Source organism: Cervus elaphus, chromosome 20 (assembly GCF_910594005.1).
Source record: "Cervus elaphus chromosome 20, mCerEla1.1, whole genome shotgun sequence".
Classification (NCBI taxonomy): Eukaryota; Metazoa; Chordata; class Mammalia; order Artiodactyla; family Cervidae; genus Cervus; species Cervus elaphus.
The window spans coordinates 111,498,612-111,519,038 of record NC_057834.1 but is presented as its reverse complement, the minus strand read 5'-3'; positions in this window follow the sequence as shown (position 1 = coordinate 111,519,038).

The following is a 20,427-nucleotide window of genomic DNA, read 5'->3' as shown; positions in this document are numbered from 1 at the left end:
GCAGTTTGGTCAAGAGCCAGTTCTATCCAGGGATAATTCTTGAACTCAGAGCTGCTGCTCAGGGCCCACACTGTCCTGGCTGAGAATCCACTTCCTGTGCCCGCATTTGCTGGGACTGAGGAGGCTCTGTGGAGGGAGGCTGCAGCCTGAGATTTAATGCTGTCTCAGTTCCTCTGCCTCTGTGAGGTAGGCAGTGTTAGTATCTCTGTTTACAGAACAGCTCAGAGAGGCAAAGCGTCTTGTCCAAGGTCACAGAGCAGGCAGTTCTAACAGCTTAGAGCTGCCTGGGGCAGGAGTCATCAGGCTGAACACCCCCGCTAACGGGTGTGAAAAATGGGTCAGGGATGTCAGGGCCTGGCAGAGCAGTGGTACAGGTCAGCTCACAGATAGTTTGTTGTTATTGTTGTTGTTTATTTGCTCAGTTTTGTCTGACTCTTTGCAACCCCATGGACTGCAGCACCCCAGATCCCCCTGTCCTTTACTATCTCCCAGAGTTTGCTCAGATTCATGTCCATTGAGTAAGTTTTGCTATATCTACAGTACTTACTATTATTTCAGTCCAGGTCGGCTCTAGGTATGGGGAGCTGCTCCTCCAAAGCTTCCCGATTTCCTTCATTTCCCAGCTGACCAGAGACGCCACTCACACATCAGTACGCGTGTCCTCTCTGTTAGAAGGCTGGCTCGCTCTGTTGGTGTGTTCCTGGCATGGCTGCCCAGCAATGCTGACTTTGGGGCCTCTTGCCTTCTGGCAGGGAAGTGCCAGGTGCTTGGGTTGTTGCCCATTAACCAATGGGCTGTATCCAAGGGGAGGGCATTTTTAATAGTTCTTTGGCATGTTTTCTGACCTCCAATATTTTTAAAGTAAATTTCTGTCTCCCCCCTGCATTCATTATTCATTCAACAAACTTATTGAATACTTAAAACACCACCACAAACTCTCACAGTATCTATTCATGGAACCTTGAAGAGTGTAAAGGAAACAAGACTAGAGTAATCAACTATTGAAACTTGTCCTGGGCCAGGTGCCAACCTGAGCACTTTGTGTCATGACCCTTCCCATCTTTACGAGACCTGTGAGGTGGGTGGTATTATTTCCTTGGTATGGACCGGAAAGCTGAGGAGTAGAGAAGTAAAGTAACTTGCTTATGGACACACACAATGAATAACTGTTGGTACAAAATTCAGACTTTTTGGCTCCCAAACCCAGGCTCTTAGCCACTACACTGATTGTCTTCTAAGGGCTCATGTTCCTTAAGAAATGGGTGTTTTAACATTTAGCTGTGCATTGAAAATAATCTTTAGAATCATTTAGGTCTAGATTCAATTGCACATCCACCATTTACTAGTTGTGTGACCTTGTGGGAAAAAAAGCTTCAACTATCGAGCATTCTAGCTAGCACCCTTCTAAGTGCTGTATATACAGCCACACCTTGGAGAGACTGCATGTTGGGTTACTGACCACTACTATAAACTGAATAGCACAGTAAAGCCAGTCACACAAATTGTTTGCTTCCTTGGTGCAAACAAAAGTTATATTTATACTATATTAATAATTATTTTAACTTTATTTCAATTTTGTAGAAGAAGGAATCAAAGTTCAGAGAGGTTAAGTGATTTTCTCTAAGCATATTAGTTAAGGTCCAGTCAGAAGATAGAAACCACATAAGTAATTTGAGTAGAGAAAGTTTAATATAAAGAACTATAAGTGAGTTACAGGGAATATTAACTTCTAAAGGCCAAGATAACACTAAAGAATGAGGCAATACAGGAAGTAAGGAGCAGTCTTTTCCTCTAAGGTGGAGGCAGGACACTCCTGAAATAATAAGAAATATAAATATATATATAAACATAATAATAAGAAATATATGTATAGGAAATATAGACATGAATCTGAGCAAACTCCAGGAGATAGTGAAAGACATGGCAGCCAGGCATGCTGCAGTCCATGGGGTTGCAGAGTTGGACACGATCAGTGACTAATCAACAACAACAATATAGATATGTTTCTCTGCCCTGAATCCAGACACAGAGTTCCGAAAGCTCTATGATTTCCTGAGTGATGGAGGAGGCAGGAGCACCTCACATGGAGCTCCTAAACCCATTGGAATTTTCTGAGTGATAGGAGTGTCTTTTGTCTTAATGATGCAACTCTGGGAAGGCTCCTGCATGGTCACCTGAAATACCAAGCATGATTAAGAAACTTGGAACTTTCAGAACCACCCGCCATCTTCTGGGGAGGGGAGAAGGGCTGGAGATTGAGTTAAAAATCGATCATGCCTGTGTGACGAAGCCTCCAAAAAAAAAAATTCCTTAATTATGGGATTGGGAGAACATCTGGGTTGGTGAACATATGCACATGCCAAGAGGGTGGCACATGGTGCACCCCAATTCTTTGGGGACAGAAGAGCCTACACTTGATCAGATCTTACCCTACACTTCCAGCTCTTATCCTATGCACATCTTCATCTGGCTGCTCATCTGTACCCTTAATTGTATCTTTCATAATAAACTGGCATGTGTAAGAAAGTGTTTCCCTGACTTCTGTGAGTCATTATAACACACAATTGAACCTGAGTAGGGGCTTGTTCAGTTCAGTCACTCAGTTGTGTCTGACTATTTGCAACCCCATGGACCACAGAACCCCAGGCTTCCCTGTCTGTTACCAATTCCCGGAGTATGCTCAAACTCATGTCCATTTAATCGGTGATGCCATCCAACCATCTCATCCTCTGTCATCTCCTTTTCCTCCTGCCTTCAATCTTTCCTGGTATCAGGGTCTTTTCTAATTAGTTAGTTCTTTGCATCAGGTGGCCAAAGTTTTGGAGCTTCAGCATCAGTCCTTCCAGTGACTATTCAAGGTTGATTTCTTTTAGGATTGACTGGTTTGATCTCCTTGTAGTCCAAGGGACTCTCAAGAGTCTTCTCCAACACCACAGTTCAAAAGCATCAGTTCTTCAGTGCTCAGCTTTCTTTATGGTCCAACTCTCACATCCATACATGACTACTGGAAAAACCATAACTTTGACTAGATGGACATTTGTTGGCAAAGTAATGTTTCTGCCTTTTAATATGCTGTCTAGGTTGGTCATAGCTTTTCTTCCAAGGAGCAAGCATCTTTTAATTTCATGGCTGCAGTCACCATCTGCAGTGATTTTGGAGCCCAAGAAAATAAAGTCTGTCACTGTTTCCATTGTTTCCCCATCTATTTCCCATGAAGTGATGGGACCAGATGCCACGATCTTAGTTTTCTGAATGTTAAGCTTTAAGCCAACTTTTTCACTCTCCTCTTTCACTTTAATCAAGAGGCTCTTCAGTTTTTCTTCACTTTCTGCCATAAGGGTGGTGTCATCTGCATATCTGAGGTTATTGATATTTCTCCTGGCAATCTTGATTCCAGCTTGTGCTTCATCTAGCCCGGCATTTCACATGATGTACTCTGCATATATAAGTTAAATAAGCAAGGTGACAATATACAGCCTTGATGTACTCCTTTCCCAATTTGGAACCTGTCCATTGTTCCATGTCCAGTACCAACTGTTGCTTCTTGAACCTGCATACAGATTTCTCAGGAGGCAGGTGAGGGGGTCTGGTATTCCTATCTCTTGATGGAACTCTTGAAGAACTTTCCACAGTTTGTTGTGATCCACACAGTCAAAAGCTTTAGCTTAGTCAATGAAGCAGAAGTAGATGCTTTTCTGGAATTCTCTTGCTTTTGCTGTGATCCAATGGATGTTGGCAATTTGGCCTCTGGTTCCTCTGCCTTGTGGGCTTATGGGAACCCGCAATTAATACAGTTGATCAGAAGTTTAGGTGAGTACCTGGGACTTGTGACTGGCATCTGAAGTCACAAGGCAAACATGGGATTTTGCCCTGAGCCTGTGGGTCTGCACTGACTTCAGTAGGTTAATGTCATAGATGAACCGTAGGACACCCAGCTGGTGTCTGATATTGGAGAATTGGTTGGTGTGTCCCCACCCCCTCCTCCACATTTGGAAGTGCTATGAGTCAAGGACTGCATGAGAATTTTCTTTCAGTACACAAGGAAGGAGCAAATTGGAAGAGGATCCTTACTTCCTAGGCTGAGATTCAGACCTCAGTGGAAAGGGTGTGACGTACTCTACTGGATGGTGGAGAGGTTTGCAGTAGTGCCACAAAGTGAAAAGCAGCCCCTGGGGTACCCACAAAACTCTCTAGGGACCTGGGGTGTGGCTAAGACATCCTGAGGGGTTGCTTGGGAGAGTGCTGCTGACGTTTGCTGCAGATTTGCCTTCTAGGGTGCTGGTGAAACTTGCTGAGGTGTGAGCACCCTTGAGATTGGGTGTCCTTTACATGTTGGTTGCTATTTACCACAGGAGCAAGGAGAAGGCAAGCACATGGAACCAGGAAGGAAAGACCCTTCTTCCTGTAGCACCCTCTACTGACAAAGCTTCACATTTGTCACCTGACAAAAGAAGAAATGTTCACAGGGTTCGGCTTCAGCAGCACAAAGCCAGGCAGTGAAGGTGGGCACAGAACTGAAAGGCAACACATTGATAACTGGCCTTGTATGTATTATGACCTATTAAAAGCCAGGTTTATCTGATACCAACACCTAAATTCTTTCAAATATCACACGGAACTTTTCTGACCTTCGGTTTTCCCACCTCTAAACTGGTGATAATAGAGCTTGTCTCACAGGGATGCTGTGCGTTTTAAATAAGATGAAGTATGTATGGGTCTGGGATGTTATAGAGGTCCAGTGAGAGTTAGTTGCCTACTGGCCTGTTTTCTTGCAGAACTGTAGTCTCACTACTGAAAGAGACTTCAGTTCAGTTCAGTTCATTCGCTCAGTCGTGTCTGACTCTTTGCGACCCCGTGAATCGCAGCATGCCAGGCCTCTCTGTCCATCACCAACTCCCGGAGTTTAGTCAAACTCATGCCCATCAAGTCGGTGATGCCATCCAACCATCTCATCCTCTGTCGTCCCCTTCTCCTTCTGCCCCTAATCCCTCCCAGCATCAGGGTCTTTTCCAATGAGTCAACTCTTCGCATGAGGTGGCCAAAGTACTGGAGTTTCAGCTTCAGCATCAGTCCTTCCAATGAACACCCAGGACTGATCTCCTTTAAGATGGACTGGTTGGATCTCCTTGCAGTCCAAGGGACTCTTAAGAGTCTTCTCCAACACCACAGTTCAAAAGCATCAATTTTTCGTCACTCAGCTTTCTTCACAGTCCAACTCTCACATCCATACATGACCACTGGAAAAACCATAGCCTTGACCAGACAGACCTTTGTTGGCAAAGTAATGTCTCTGCTTTTTAATATGCTATCTAGGTTGGTCATAACTTTCCTTCCAAGGAGTAAGCATCTTTTAATTTCATGGCTGCAGTCACCATCCGCAGTGATTTTGGAGCCCCCAAAAATAAAGTCTGACACTGTTTCTACTGTCTCCCCATCTATTTCCCATGAGGTGATGGGACCAGATGCCGTGATCTTAGTTTTCTGAATGTTGAGCTTTAAGCCAACTTTTTCACTCTCCTCTTTCACTTTAATCAAGAGACTTTTCAGTTCCTCTTCACTCTTTGCCGTAAGGGTGGTGTCATCTGCATATCTGAGGTTATTGATATTTCTCCCGGCAATCCTGATTCCAGCTTGTGCTTCTTCCAGCCCAGCGTTTCTCAAGATGTACTCTGCATATAAGTTAAATAAGCAGGGTGACAATATGCAACCTTGATGCACTCCTTTTCCTATTTGGAACCAGTCTGTTGTTCCATATCCAGTTCTAACTGTTGCTTCTTGACCTGCATACAGGTTTCTCAAGAGGCAGGTCAGGTGGTCTGGTATTCCCATCTCTTTCAGAATTTTCCACAGTTTATTGTGAGAAAGAGACTTCAGGCATCATCAAACCCATTTTTTGAACTTCACTGATGAGGTTCAGAGAGAATGATACATCACAGGTCTCAATTCCTGTCAATGACAGAATGGTAATTAGTTCCTGAGCCTCCTGACACCTACTTTTTTTCTCTTTTTATTCAACTCTGCCACCTCATATTTTGATTTTGGGGCTGAAGTGAATGGGAGGTACTTACATTTGAAATAATTTCACATCAGCTGGCTGTGTACTCAAGTTGCACAATCAGAGAACTTTCTTATGTTTACAAGGAGAAAAGGTTATTTTGACCACTTCAAGTTTTCCCTTAGTGATCCAGTTAGTGCTTTTATTTCATTACCGAATTGGCAACATGTAACAAGCCAAGCTCAGTGATACCATTAACCTTTGGAAAAGGAGCCTGCATAAAAATAAAGTTCCATTACTATAAATGTATCCTCTTGGACTCCTTAGGTCTATCTGCGATTTCCTCCTTGTTGCTGCTTGGGGATCTGGTAACAATATTCCTACCTGAGTCATCTGGGTGGGCTGTAGGTTCTTTCTCAGCTCTTTCAGAAGTTTCATTTGTGGATTCCTCTTCTTATCTATATGCTCTCTTTGGGAGATTATGCCTGAGAGCCTGGTTTCAGCTGTGTCCTCCAAAGCAGTAACTCCCCTGCCCTTGTCTTTGGGCTAGTCCTCTCTGACTACCTTCAGATCTTTCTTTCTAATGTCTTCTGGGTGTGTCCACATGCAAGTCCGCAGACATTTCACACTGTCCCTCCTGCAACAAACTCATCATCTCCTTCTGGATTTACTATTCCTGCTGCCCAGGCTTCTTAGCCATTGAAGACAAGAAAATTGAAAAGGATAATGACAAAATAAGAGCTTTATGGGTACCTCCTGCCGCCAAACCCTCAAGGCAGGACATATGCTTGAAACTCACTCCCCTGTGCACTCTGAGTTTGTATTCTAACTGCCTAGCAAAGACTTCAGGCTCATCTGAGGTGGTCCTTGCTGACCCCTTGAACTTATACTGTCCAACGTTTACTCATTACACTTCCTTTTACTCATTTCCTCACGTCTTTCAGTGCAGCAAAGCCTTTCCTGACCCCTAGCTGTCGTACAAGTTGTTTCTTCTGTCTGACGTATTCATCTTCAGGTCCTCAGAGCCCAGCAAGGGCTGGATTCCGTGTAGAGTTGGTTATTGTTGTCTGACTATACAAAAGAGGCTCTCATGTTTGAAATTAGTCACTTAAAATGACTAAACTTAAAATAAGGGCAATGGTTTCATGGAGCCTAGAAAAAAAAGGTCAGAGGTTTGGTTGGAGATTATTTTGAAAGTGAATAAAAAAATTATCATCATTTTTTTTTTATTATTATTATTTTTTTTTTCCAGTGGGTTTGTCATACATTGATATGAATCAGCCATGGATTTACATGTATTCCCAATCCCGATCCCCCCTCCCACCTCCCTATCATCATGTTTATTTTATTTTTTTTAAACAAAATTTAGGTTGCATTGCAATTATATGTGAATGGCTTACAGTGAACCAAGAATGAATCAAATGTTTCTTTGGTATCATTTTCCAAATAACATATGCTCAGATGAAATGCAATCTTTATATTTGACTTTTGCAACATGATTAAAAGCAGGATAATTTGTATAATTATGATAGAAATCTTATTTTTTCTTGAGCTTCATTTATACTATATTATAAACACTCTCCATCAAAGCACTTACTGTGTCATTATCCTTTTCAATTTTCTTCTCTTTAATGGCTAACTAGTCTACTGGCCAATTATCATTATTCACTGACACTGCTTATGATTCATGCAACTCTTTACCATCACTTTCATTGACTTCATTACAACCCTCATCTTTGGAAATTGCAGTATTACTTTGTAGGACATTTGCATCCTATATTTCTTATATTATTAAATGAGGAACATTTGACCATGAAAGAGGGGCCTTCTGCCCATCACATCCTCTTCTTTGTAGGCCATAATCTTTAGTGTCAAATAGTGTGTATGTGTGTGTATGCTGCTCTTTGAATGAGGGCTACTTTTTTAGGTGGGAGTACAATAGTGAAGGTTTCATGTTCAATCTTTGCTTCCCATCTGACCTCATAACTGTGGGAATTCTGATAAAGACTACTCAGGCACTGAAGATCTCCCATAGACATCTGTTTTCCAGAGGTTGTACCTTTCTCATATTTACTGCCCATCATTTCTTTTTTTTTTATTTTATTTTATTTTTATTTTATTTTATTTTTTTTTATTTTTATTTTTTCCAGTGGGTTTTGTCATACATTGATATGAATCAGCCATGGATTTACATGTATTCCCAATCCCGATCCCCTCTCCCACCTCCCTCTCCACCCGATTCCTCTGGGTCTTCCCAGTGCACCAGGCCGGAGCACTTGTCTCATGCATCCCACCTGGGCTGGTGATCTGTTTCACCATAGATAGTATACATGCTGTTCTTTTGAAATATCCCACCCTCACCTTCTCCCACAAAGTTCAAAAGTCTGTTCTGTATTTCTGTGTCTCTTTTTCTGTTTTGCATATAGGGTTATCGTTACCATCTTTCTAAATTCCATACATATGTGTTAGTATGCTGTAATGTTCTTTATCTTTCTGGCTTACTTCACTCTGTATAATGGGCTCCAGCTTCATCCATCTCATTAGGACTGGTTCAAATGAATTCTTTTTAATGGCTGAGTAATATTCCATGGTGTATATGTACCACAGCTTCCTTATCCATTCATCTGCTGATGGGCATCTAGGTTGCTTCCATGTCCTGGCTATTATAAACAGTGCTGCGATGAACATTGGGGTGCACGTGTCTCTTTCAGATCTGGTTTCCTCAGTGTGTATGCCCAGAAGTGGGATTGCTGGGTCATATGGCAGTTCTATTTCCAGTTTTTTAAGGAATCTCCACACTGTTTTCCATAGCGGCTGTACTAGTTTGCATTCCCACCAACAGTGTAAGAGGGTTCCCTTTTCTCCACACCCTCTCCAGCATTTATTGCTTGTAGACTTTTGGATAGCAGCCATCCTGACTGGCGTGTAATGGTACCTCATTGTGGTTTTGATTTGCATTTCTCTAATAATGAGTGATGTTGAGCATCTTTACATGTGTTTGTTAGCCATCTGTATGTCTTCTTTGGAGAAATGTCTGTTTAGTTCTTTGGCCCATTTTTTGATTGGGTCATTTATTTTTCTGGAATTGAGCTGCAGGAGTTGCTTGTATATTTTTGAGATTAATCCTTTGTCTGTTTCTTCATTTGCTATTATTTTCTCCCAATCTGAGGGCTGTCTTTTCACCTTGCTTATAGTTTCCTTTGTAGTGCAAAAGCTTTTAAGTTTCATTAGGTCCCATTTGTTTAGTTTTGCTTTTATTTCCAATATTCTGGGAGGTGGGTCATAGAGGATCTTGCTGTGATTTATGTCGGAGAGTGTTTTGCCTATGTTCTCCTCTAGGAGTTTTATAGTTTCTGGTCTTACATTTAGATCTTTAATCCATTTTGAGTTTATTTTTGTGTATGGTGTTAGAAAGTGTTCTAGTTTCATTCTTTTACAAGTGGTTGACCAGTTTTCCCAGCACCACTTGTTAAAGAGGTTGTCTTTTTTCCATTGTATATCCTTGCCTCCTTTGTCAAAGATAAGGTGTCCATAGGTTCGTGGATTTATCTCTGGGCTTTCTATTCTGTTCCATTGATCTATATTTCTGTCTTTGTGCCAGTACCATACTGTCTTGATGACTGTGGCTTTGTAGTAGAGTCTGAAGTCAGGCAGGTTGATTCCTCCAGTTCCATTCTTCTTTCTCAAGATTACTTTGGCTATTCGAGGTTTTTTGTATTTCCATACAAATTGTGAAATTCTTTGGTCTAGTTCTGTGAAAAATACCGTTGGTAGCTTGATAGGGATTGCATTGAATCTATAGACTGCTTTGGGTAGAATAGCCATTTTGACAATATTGATTCTTCCAATCCATGAACACGGTATGTTTCTCCATCTGTTTGTGTCCTCTTTGATTTCTTTCATCAGTGTTTTATAGTTTTCTATGTATAGGTCCTTTGTTTCTTTAGGTAGATATACTCCTAAGTATTTTATTCTTTTTGTTGCAATGGTGAATGGTATTGTTTCCTTAATTTCTCTTTCTGTTTTTTTCATTGTTAGTATATAGGAATGCAAGGGATTTCTGTGTGTTAATTTTATATCCTGCAACTTTACTATATTCATTGATTAGCTCTAGTAATTTTCTGGTAAAGTCTTTAGGGTTTTCTATATAGAGGATCATGTCATCTGCAAACAGTGAGAGTTTTACTTCTTCTTTTCCTATCTGGATTCCTTTTACTTCTTTTTCTGCTCTGATTGCTGTGGCCAGAACTTCCAACACTATGTTGAATAGTAGTGGTGAGAGTGGGCACCCTTGTCTTGTTCCTGATTTCAGGGGAAATGCCTTCAATTTTTCACCATTGAGGGTGATGCTTGCTGTGGGTTTGTCATATATAGCTTTTATTATGTTGAGGTATGTTCCTTCTATTCCTGCTTTTTGGAGAGTTTTAATCATAAATGAGTGTTGAATTTTGTCAAAGGCTTTCTCTGCATCTATTGAGATAATCATATGGTTTTTATCTTTCAATTTGTTAATGTGGTGTATTACATTGATTGATTTGCGGATATTAAAGAATCCTTGCATTCCTGGGATAAAGCCCACTTGGTCATGGTGTATGATTTTTTTAATATGTTGTTGGATTCTGTTTGCTAGAATTTTGTTAAGGATTTTTGCATCTATGTTCATCAGTGATATTGGCCTGTAGTTTTCTTTTTTTGTGGCATCTTTGTCTGGTTTTGGAATTAGGGTGATGGTGGCCTCATAGAATGAGTTTGGAAGCTTACCTTCATCTGCAATTTTCTGGAAGAGTTTGAGTAAGATAGGTGTTAGCTCCTCTCTAAATTTTTGGTAGAATTCAGCTGTGAAGCCATCTGGTCCTGGGCTTTTGTTTGCTGGAAGATTTTTGATGACAGTTTCGATTTCCTTGCTTGTGATGGGTCTGTTAAGATCTTCTATTTCTTCCTGGTTCAGTTTTGGAAAGTTATACTTTTCTAAGAATTTGTCCATTTCATCCAAGTTGTCCATTTTATTGGCATAGAGCTGCTGGTAGTAGTCTCTTATGATCCTTTGTATTTCAGTGTTGTCTGTTGTGATCTCTCCATTTTCATTTCTAATTTTGTTAATTTGGTTCTTCTCTCTTTGTTTCTTAATGAGTCTTGCTAATGGTTTGTCAATTTTGTTTATTTTTTCAAAAAACCAGCTTTTAGCTTTGTTGATTTTTGCTATGGTCTCTTTAGTTTCTTTTGCATTTATTTCTGCCCTGATTTTTAAGATTTCTTTCCTTCTGCTAACTCTGGGGTTCTTCATTTCTTCCTTCTCTAATTGCTTTAGGTGTAGAGTTAGGTTATTTATTTGGTTTTTTTCTTGTTTCTTGATGTAAGCCTGTAATGCTATGAACCTTCCCCTTAGCACTGCTTTTACAGTGTCCCATAGGTTTTGGGTTGTTGTGTTTTCATTTTCATTCATTTCTATACATATTTTGATTTCTTTTTTGATTTCTTCTATGATTTGTTGGTTATTCAGAAGCGTGTTATTTAGCCTCCATATGTTTGAAGTTTTAACAATTTTTTTCCTGTAATTGAGATCTAATCTTACTGCACTGTGGTCAGAAAAGATGACTGGAATGATTTCAATTTTTTTGAATTTTTCAAGACCAGATTTATGGCCCAGGATGTGATCTATTCTGGAGAATGTTCCGTGTGCACTTGAGAAAAAGGTGAAGTTGATTGTTTTGGGGTGAAATGTCCTATAGATATCAATTAGGTCTAGCTGGTCCATTGTGTCATTTAAGGTTTGTGTTTCCTTGTTAATTTTCTGTTTAGTTGATCTATCCATAGTTGTGAGTGGGGTATTAAAGTCTCCCACTATTATTGTGTTACTATTAATTTCCTCTTTCATACTCGTTAGCGTTTGCTGTACATATTGCGGTGCTCCTATGTTGGGTGCATATATATTTATAATTGTTATATCTTCTTCTTGGATTGATCCTTTGATCATTATGTAGTGTCCTTCTTTGTCTCTTTTCACATCCTTTATTTGAAAGTCTATTTTATCTGATATGAGTATTGCGACTCCTGCTTTCTTTTGGTCTCCGTTTGCATGAAATATTTTTTTCCAGCCCTTCACTTTTAGTCTGTATGTGTCTCTTGTTTTGAGGTGGGTCTCTTGTAGACAGCATATATAGGGGTCTTGTTTTTGTATCCATTCAGCCAATCTTTGTCTTTTGGTTGGGGCATTCAACCCATTTACATTTAGGGTAATTATTGATAGGTGTGGTCCCGTTGCCATTTACTTTGTTGTTTTGGGTTCACGTTTATACAACCTTTCTGTATTTCCTGTCTAGAGAAGATCCTTTAGCATTTGTTGAAGAGCTGGTTTGGTGGTGCTGAATTCTCTCAGCTTTTGCTTATCTGTAAAGCTTTTGAATTCTCCTTCATATCTGAATGAGATCCTTGCTGGATACAGTAATCTAGGTTGTAGGTTATTCTCTTTCATTACTTTCAGTACGTCCTGCCATTCCCTTCTGGCCTGGAGGGTTTCTATTGATAGATCAGCTGTTATCCTTATGGGAATCCCTTTGTGTGTTATTTGTTGTTTTTCCCTTGCTGCTTTTAATATTTGTTCTTTGTGTTTGATCTTTGTTAATTTGATTAATATGTGTCTTGGGGTGTTTCGCCTTGGGTTTATCCTGTTTGGGACTCTCTGGGTTTCTTGGATTTGGGTGGCTATTTCCTTCCCCATTTTAGGGAAGTTTTCAGCTATTATCTCCTCGAGTATTTTCTCATGGCCTTTCTTTTTGTCTTCTTCTTCTGGAACTCCTATGATTCGAATGTTGGGGCGTTTCACAGTGTCCCAGAGGTCCCTGAGGTTGTCCTCATTTCTTTTGATCCTTTTTTCTTTTTTCCTCTCTGCTTCATTTATTTCCACCATTTTATCTTCTACCTCACTTATCCTATCTTCTGCCTCCGTTATTCTACTCTTGGTTCCCTCCAAGGTGTTTTTGATCTCATTCATTGCATTATTCATTTTTAATTGACTCTTTTTTATTTCTTCTAGGTCTTTATTAAACAGTTCTTGAATCTTTTCAATCTTTGTTTCCAGGCTATTTATCTGTAACTCCATTTTGTTTTCAAGATTTTGGATCATTTTTATTATCATTATTCTAAATTCTTTTTCAGGTAGATTCCCTATCTCCTCCTCTTTTGTTTGACTTGGTGGGCATTTTTCATGTTCCTTTACCTGTTGGGTATTTCTTTGCCTTTTCATCTTGTTTAGATTGCTGTATCTGGAGTGGGCTTTCTGTATTCTGGAGGTCTGTGGTTCCTTTTTATTGTGGAGGATTAACCCAGTGGGTGGGGTTAGACGATTGGCTTGTCAAGATTTCCTGGTTAGGGGAGCTTGCGTCAGTGTTCTGGTGCGTGGAACTTGATTTCTTCTCTTTGGAGAGCAATGGAGTGCCCAGTAATGAGTTTTGAGATGGGTCTATGTGTTAGGTGTGTCCTTGGGCAGCCTGTATGTTGATGTTCAGGGCTATGTTCCTGCGTTGCTGGAGAATTTGCGTGGTATGTCTTGCTCTAAAACTTATTGGCTCTTGGGTGGTGGTTGGTTTCAGTGTAGGTATGGAGGCTTTTGGACGGTCACTTATTACTTAAAGTTCCATGTAGTCAGGAGTTTTCTGGTGTTCTCAGGTTTTGGGCTTAAGTCTCCTGCCTCTGGATTTCAGTTTTATTCTTCCTGTAGTCTCAGGACTTCTCCAACTATACAGCCCTGATAAGAAAACTTCTAGGTTAATGGCTAAAAGATTCTCCCCCGTTAGGGACACCCAGAGAGGTTCACAGAGTTACATGAAGAAGAGGAGAGGGAGGAGGGAGATAGAGATGAACAGGAGGAGAAAAAGGGGGACTCAAGAGGAGAGAGACAGATCTACGCAGCTGTCTGTTCCCAGAGTGTTCTCCGTAGCCCAGTCACCTACAAGGATTCACAGAATTGGATTGGGAAGAGAAGGGGAAAGGAGGAAATAGAGGTGTTCTGAGGTAGAAAACAGAGAGTCAAGATTGGGAGAGAATAATCTTCGGTTTAAAAATAGGGCTTCTCTTCTTTTTTTTTTTTTGTAAGGTTATAGTGTATTGAAAATGAAAATTAAGGAGTAGTAGAGGAGTACTAGAGGACTTTAAAAGAAATAAGAGAAAAAGAAAAATAGAAAATAGAAGAGAAAAAGGAAAGAAAAAAAAAGAAAAAAAAAGAAAGAAAAAGAAAAAAAAAATTTTTTTTCTTTTTTTCCCCCTAATTAAAAAATCGTAAAAGTCTGTGGAAATGAAAGTTAAGGAGTAATGGGGGAGTAATAGGGGATTTTAAAGGAAAATAAAAGAGAAGAAAGAAAAAAGAAAAAAAAGAAAAAAAGAAAAAAAAGAAAAAAAATTAAAAAAAAAAAAAGAGAAAAAAGTAAAATTATATCTAGGAGTTTCTCTGGAGCTGTTGCGGTCAGTGTGGGTTCGGCTCAGTTTCAGATAGCTCCTCGTTCCAGCTTACGCTTCTCGATATCTACAGGCCCCTCCGGTGTAGTCAGCGTTTCCTAGAGGGATTTTAATCTGTTGCACCAGTCCCTTCTGAAGCGGTTCCCTTTGTTTATTTGGCTTCTGTTTGCCGGTCTCTTCAGAGCCTCATTTCTGCCCTGACACAGGCGGGCGGAGGTGGACTCTTATTCAGGTAGCTAGTTCCGTCGCTCTGCGGGGCAGGGAGGGGCTGGCGCTGTGGGGACAGGCTTGCGCCGCGGGGATGGGCTGGGGCTGCCGGGAGGGGCTGACGCTGCTTTCTCCGTCTGTGCTGCTCAGGCTCCCGGCTGTTCTATATGGAGCGCGCCCCGCGCTGCGCGAGGTTCCAGCCCTCGGGTGTTCCACAAAAGCGCGGAAGGAAAAGCTGCGCCTGCTCTCTGTGCCTTCCCCGTCAGAGCGGTCCAGGCAGCCAGGGGCTTGATGGGCGCACTCTACCCAGGTGTGGCGCGCCCCCTCCCTTCCGAGGACCCAGACTCAGTTTCCGCTGGCGCCAGTCGGGCGCGCGCGCCTTCCACCCTCTGCGTCCCCAGCCCCAGTCCCCGCCCGCGCCGGTCGGGTGCCTGCGCCCTGTGTCTCGCCGCGACCTTCCCCTCCCCCCTCCTCCCTCCTGCCTCCGGCGGGGCTGGGCCGGTCCGCAGCCTGCGAGCTCCTCTCTGGACCCTCTCGGTCTCTTTGTTCTGCGGACGGCCGGCAGTGTGTTCCGGCCGGTTAATTTACTCTCTCTCTTTTGGTCTCCCACAGTTCAAGTTGGCAACTCACAGAAGTTCCCTCCGATTGTCCTCAGGGCACTCGGGCCCGGACCCTACCCCAAGCAATGCCGCCTAAGAGCTCCCGGGACGGATCTCCGTCCTTAGCTCTTTTGTCTCACTTTTTATCTTTTATATTTTGTCCTACCTCCTTTCGAAGACAATGGGCTGCTTTTCTGGGCGCCTGATGACCTCAGCTAGCGATCCGAAGTTGTTTTGCGAAGTTTGCTCTGCGTTCAGTTATTCTTTTGATGAATTTGTAGGAGAGAAAGTGGTCTCCCCGTCCTACTCCTCCGCCATCTTGGCTCCTCCTGCCCATCATTTCTTAAACCAGCACCCAGGGGGCCCTTAGGGACATCTTTGTCTCTTGAATCTAATACGTGTCCCTTGTGTTAAATGTTGGCCAAGAGTCTTTTGATTGCAAGGGAGCCCTGGCCTCCTGGTGGGGCCCATCCATCCTGTCTGAGATGTGGTTTTGTGGGACAAAGAACACGCCATCTCCTTTGTTCCTTTCCATCTTCCAGGTCACACTTTATATACAACTATAGAATGTTGGAACTTGGATGGACTCCAATTAAAATTTATCAGAGGCTTACCCTGAAATATTTCACATGTTCTAACACTTGACATTCACAGCTTCCCTGTGAGGTTGCTGGGTGTTTTTGTCCTCATTTTAGTGATGGGGCTCAGAGAAAGTGACTTGTTTCAGAGTGTCCCTGCTGAGGAGTGGAGCTGAGACAAGGACTGTGGTGTCCAACTCTTACTCCAGGCTCTTGCCCACAGTTTACAATGAGGAAACCGAGACTCCAGGATGGGAAAGGACTTACCCAGAGGCACATCAGCAGGCCAGTTGTAAGACCCCTAAACCCCAAGCATTCACGTTCCCTGTCCATCTACTTTCCTGCTCAGATTGGTTATTGTCCAACAATTGTTTTAGGAAAGGAAAACAAATTGCATGTGAAGTTATTTTCAGACTCTTCCTTAGTTGCACAACCAAAGTTCCATTTTATTTACTAATGTCACTTGTGAAGACTTTAAAGACTTCCAGTGATACATTTATTTCATTACTGAATTGACAATGTGCAGTAATTCAAAATTTATCTGATTCATCAAACTTTCAACACCATTTGACACAGGAACTGTATTGTACTGAGACTTCATTGTCCTACAACAGTCACAAATATTGATATATGATCAAAGAGAAGAAGTATCTGTTCAGAAGCCAGGTTTTCTGATTCTAAATCCAGTGCCATGGCTCATATGCTTAAAAAAAATAGTTACATTTTTTTTGCTGATTAACATGATGGCTATAATTAGCCAGCACTGTTAACTTTACCCTGCATGTATTAACTCATCTAATCCTTAGACCAGTCTCCTGCTGTAGATATTATTATCATTCCTATTTTACTGATACCATTAAATATACATGTATTGTCCAGTCTTTATAAAGGTTTATTTTATACTTTTAATCCTTGAATCATCTATTCCCCATGGGTTTCCTTCATGCCCAAAGACATCTGTATACTATGGATCAATAATGCATGAGGCCTCAGTTAAGATATTTTCAGTGCAAGTAATTGAACATCTGACTAACAATGGCTTATGAGTAGGCAGTTCCCCATTCTCAGTAACATGGATGGACCTAGAGATTATTACCCTAAGTGAAGTAAGTCAGACAAAGACAAACATCATATGATATCACTTATATGTGGAATCTAAAAAAATGATACAAATGAACTTATTTACAAAACAGAAATAGATTCACAGACATAGAAAACAAACATATTGTTGACAAAGGGGAAAGGGGGATGAGGGATAAATTGGGTATTTGGGATTAATGGATACACATTACATAAATAAAATAGGTACAGGGAACTATATTCAATATTTTGTAATAACCTATAATGGAAAAGAATCTGAAAAAGAATGCACACACACACACACACACACACACACATAACTGAACTGCTTTGTTATACACCTAAAACTTTGTAAATCAGCTGCTGCTGCTGCTGCTAAGTCACTTCAGTCATGTCCAACTCTGTGCGACCCCATAGACAGTGGCCCACCAGGCTCTGCCGTCCCTGGGATTCTCCAGGCAAGAACACTGGAGTGGGTTGCCATTTCCTTCTCCAATGCAGGAAAGTGAAAAGTGAAAGTGAAGTTGCTCAGTCGTGTCCTACTCTTCGCGACCCCATGGACCACAGCCCACCAGTCTCCTCCGTCCATGGGATTTTCCAGGCAAGAGTACTGGAGTAGGTTGCCATCGCCTTCTCCTGTAAATTAACTATACTTCAATAAAAAAAAGAGGTAGGCAGTTCCGGTCTGGTTCAGGGGCCAAAAAGTCAAAACCAGAAACAAACCAGAACCCCAACACAAAACCAGCCTCTTCCCACCTGTCTGTTCTTTCCTCATGACACTGTTTTTGTCTTCTGGCTCACTGTCTTATGATTTAAATAGAGCTACCTCAGGACTTCCTTGGTGGTCCAGTGGTTAAGACTTCACCTTTCAGTCCAGGGTGTTCAGGTTCAATCCCTGGTCAAGGAGCTAGGATCCCACCTGACTCATGGCCAAAAAGCCAAAACATAAAATAGAAGCAATATTGTAACAAATTCCATGAAGACTTTAAAAATAGATCACATAAAAATAATCTTTTAAAAATAGATCTACCTAAGCCTCAGTCCTCACATGACTATTTTCAAATGTAGGAAGCCAGAGGATACCCAGAGATGCCACAGTAGCATCTCTCTATCAGGCGAGGATATCTTCCTGAAGCCCTCTATTAAGTTTCTCCATGTAGATCACCATGTACATGTAGGTCATGTAGAGTTGACCTGTCACATGGCAGCTACTAGTTGCAAGACTAGGGAAATACAAACCTCTGTGTATTTGTGTGTATATGTTAGGATGAAAAAGGTGGGAAGGAAATGTCTATTGGGTAGTCAAACAACAGTCTCTATCACACATGATAAGCTGGTAGTGAATACTTATCTTTTAATGTGGTCTCCAGGGGCTATTTCATTTGAATAGCTGAACTATTCCATTTGTTCAATTCTAAGACCAATAGTGGGGAGTTGAATCTCGTGGTGGAAGTTCAAGAACTAAATATAGTTACTTTGAACTTTGTGATATCATGATTCTATGATTGCACAGGATGTGCAAAAAGTATCAGGAGGCTTTTTGCTGTATAGAACAACTACTTTTCCTATGAGGTTTTGTATGAGTTTGAGTACCACTTCTTGCCTTTGTCCTAAAGTTTATTTTAGCTCAAGAGCGTAGGTCGAACAAAGGGGCCACATTCATTAAAGTGAATGGAATGATACTCATTTCATAAAATGAGATCAGCAATGGGATGGGCTGCCTTAGGGACAGGCTTTGTCTCAGGACCAAGAAAAGAAGAACAGGTGTGTAAAGAGGATCTTGACATCATCCTTGATGGTCAGCTGCCTGGGAGACTTCTCTGGGAACTTAGCCCTTTTTTCATAGGAAAATGGCCCACACATTGATGGCCTCTCCTGGGAGCCTTCAGAGAGGGTGAGCTCTCTTGACAGACTCATCCCCAGAAACTGCAAAGCAAACAGATGTTTGGTTTGAGAAGCTAAGTGTTTTCGCTTCCATCTTATTTTCAAAGATGAGCAGAAAGGACTCTAAGATTTTGCCCGGCCGGTTTAGAGGCCAGTTTGCTTCTGGGTCCAGGGCTACCCTCTGTCTGCTTCTCTGATGGGCAAAGTTGTTTCTTCTGGGGAGATTTGGTGGGGTGGGGCAGAGTTCCTCCTGCCTCTTTAGAAGCTTTGTGGTCACTTTACACGGCAGACACAGCAAAGTGCCGCAGACTCTGCAGGAACGGCAGCCTTCTCATGCCTGGAATTGAACACAGTTACTGCAGTGAGAGACAAAGGATACCTGGCTGGGAGGCAGGACTCTAGCACTGATCCATCTGGCGGGCACGCATGCATGGAGCCCCTGCTTCATGCTGGGGTCAGCCCAGGAGAAAAGTCAGGGGTCCCACCTTCACGTCTAGTGCCCTTGGCTCTATTTATGTGAAAGGAAGAAAGACAATTAACATGGAGTACCTTCTATGTGCAAGACATTATGGCAGTGTTCTATCTTATCAGTGAAGAAATGGAAGATCAAAAGTGTGAGTCCATGTGCATAGCCATGCAGGTAGGAGGTGGGGAGATCAAGGAGGAAACCAAGAGTAGTCTGTCTCCAAAGTTCATCGTCTTTTTATGTCACTCAATACGCTAAGCTCAGAAGATGGGGACTCGCTTGTCCAATTCTGTACCTGAGCAGTTTGGACCTTATCTGGGCAGACTTGGAGCACTTAAGGGTTAACACAGGGGGAGAGATGGTTAGATTTTCAATGTTAAGGAAATCTCTCTGAAATATTTCTGTGTGTGGCTTTGGAGGCGCTGGTGTGAGCCTGGCATAGGGGAGATCTGACGCAGACAGTGTATCTAGGGCAGAGGTGATAAGGAGGGGATTGGGTTGTGGGACAGAGAATGTAGAATCCACAGGACTAGGTGAGGACTAATTAGGTGTGGTAAGAGTGAGTGGAAGGAAGGCATGGCAGCATCCAGACCAAATGTTAGCATTTTGCACAATAGTCTTGTCATCAGCACAGTTCCTCTTTCATATTATGCTTCCTACAAATTGTACTGGCTTTCCTTTGGACTGAATGCTTGTGTATGTGCCCCCAAATTCATATATTGAAACCTAATCCCTAAAGTATTGATGTTTGGAGGTGGGACTTTTGAGAAGTAATTAGGTCATAATGGCACAGACTTCATGAATGGGATTAAAAGAGACCCCAGAGAGATCCCTCATCCTTTCCATCATGCAAGGACTCAGTGAAAAGCCATCTATGAGCCAAGAAGGGGGCTCTCACCAGACATCCAATCTGCCAGCACCTTGATCTTGGACAGCCCAGCCTCCAGAACTGTGTGAAATAAATTCCTATTGTTTATAATTGACTCAGTCTATGGCATTTTGTTAGAGCAGCTTGCATTGACTAAGAGAGCTTCCATCCTGACCAGTGATCCCTTTGTTATGTGGGCTGGCTGAGACTGGTCTTCTTTTGTTCTATCCTGTCACCACCTTCAGGGTCCCAGATGGCCATTCTCCCTGCCAGCTCCTGGTTTTACTGTGTTAAGTTAG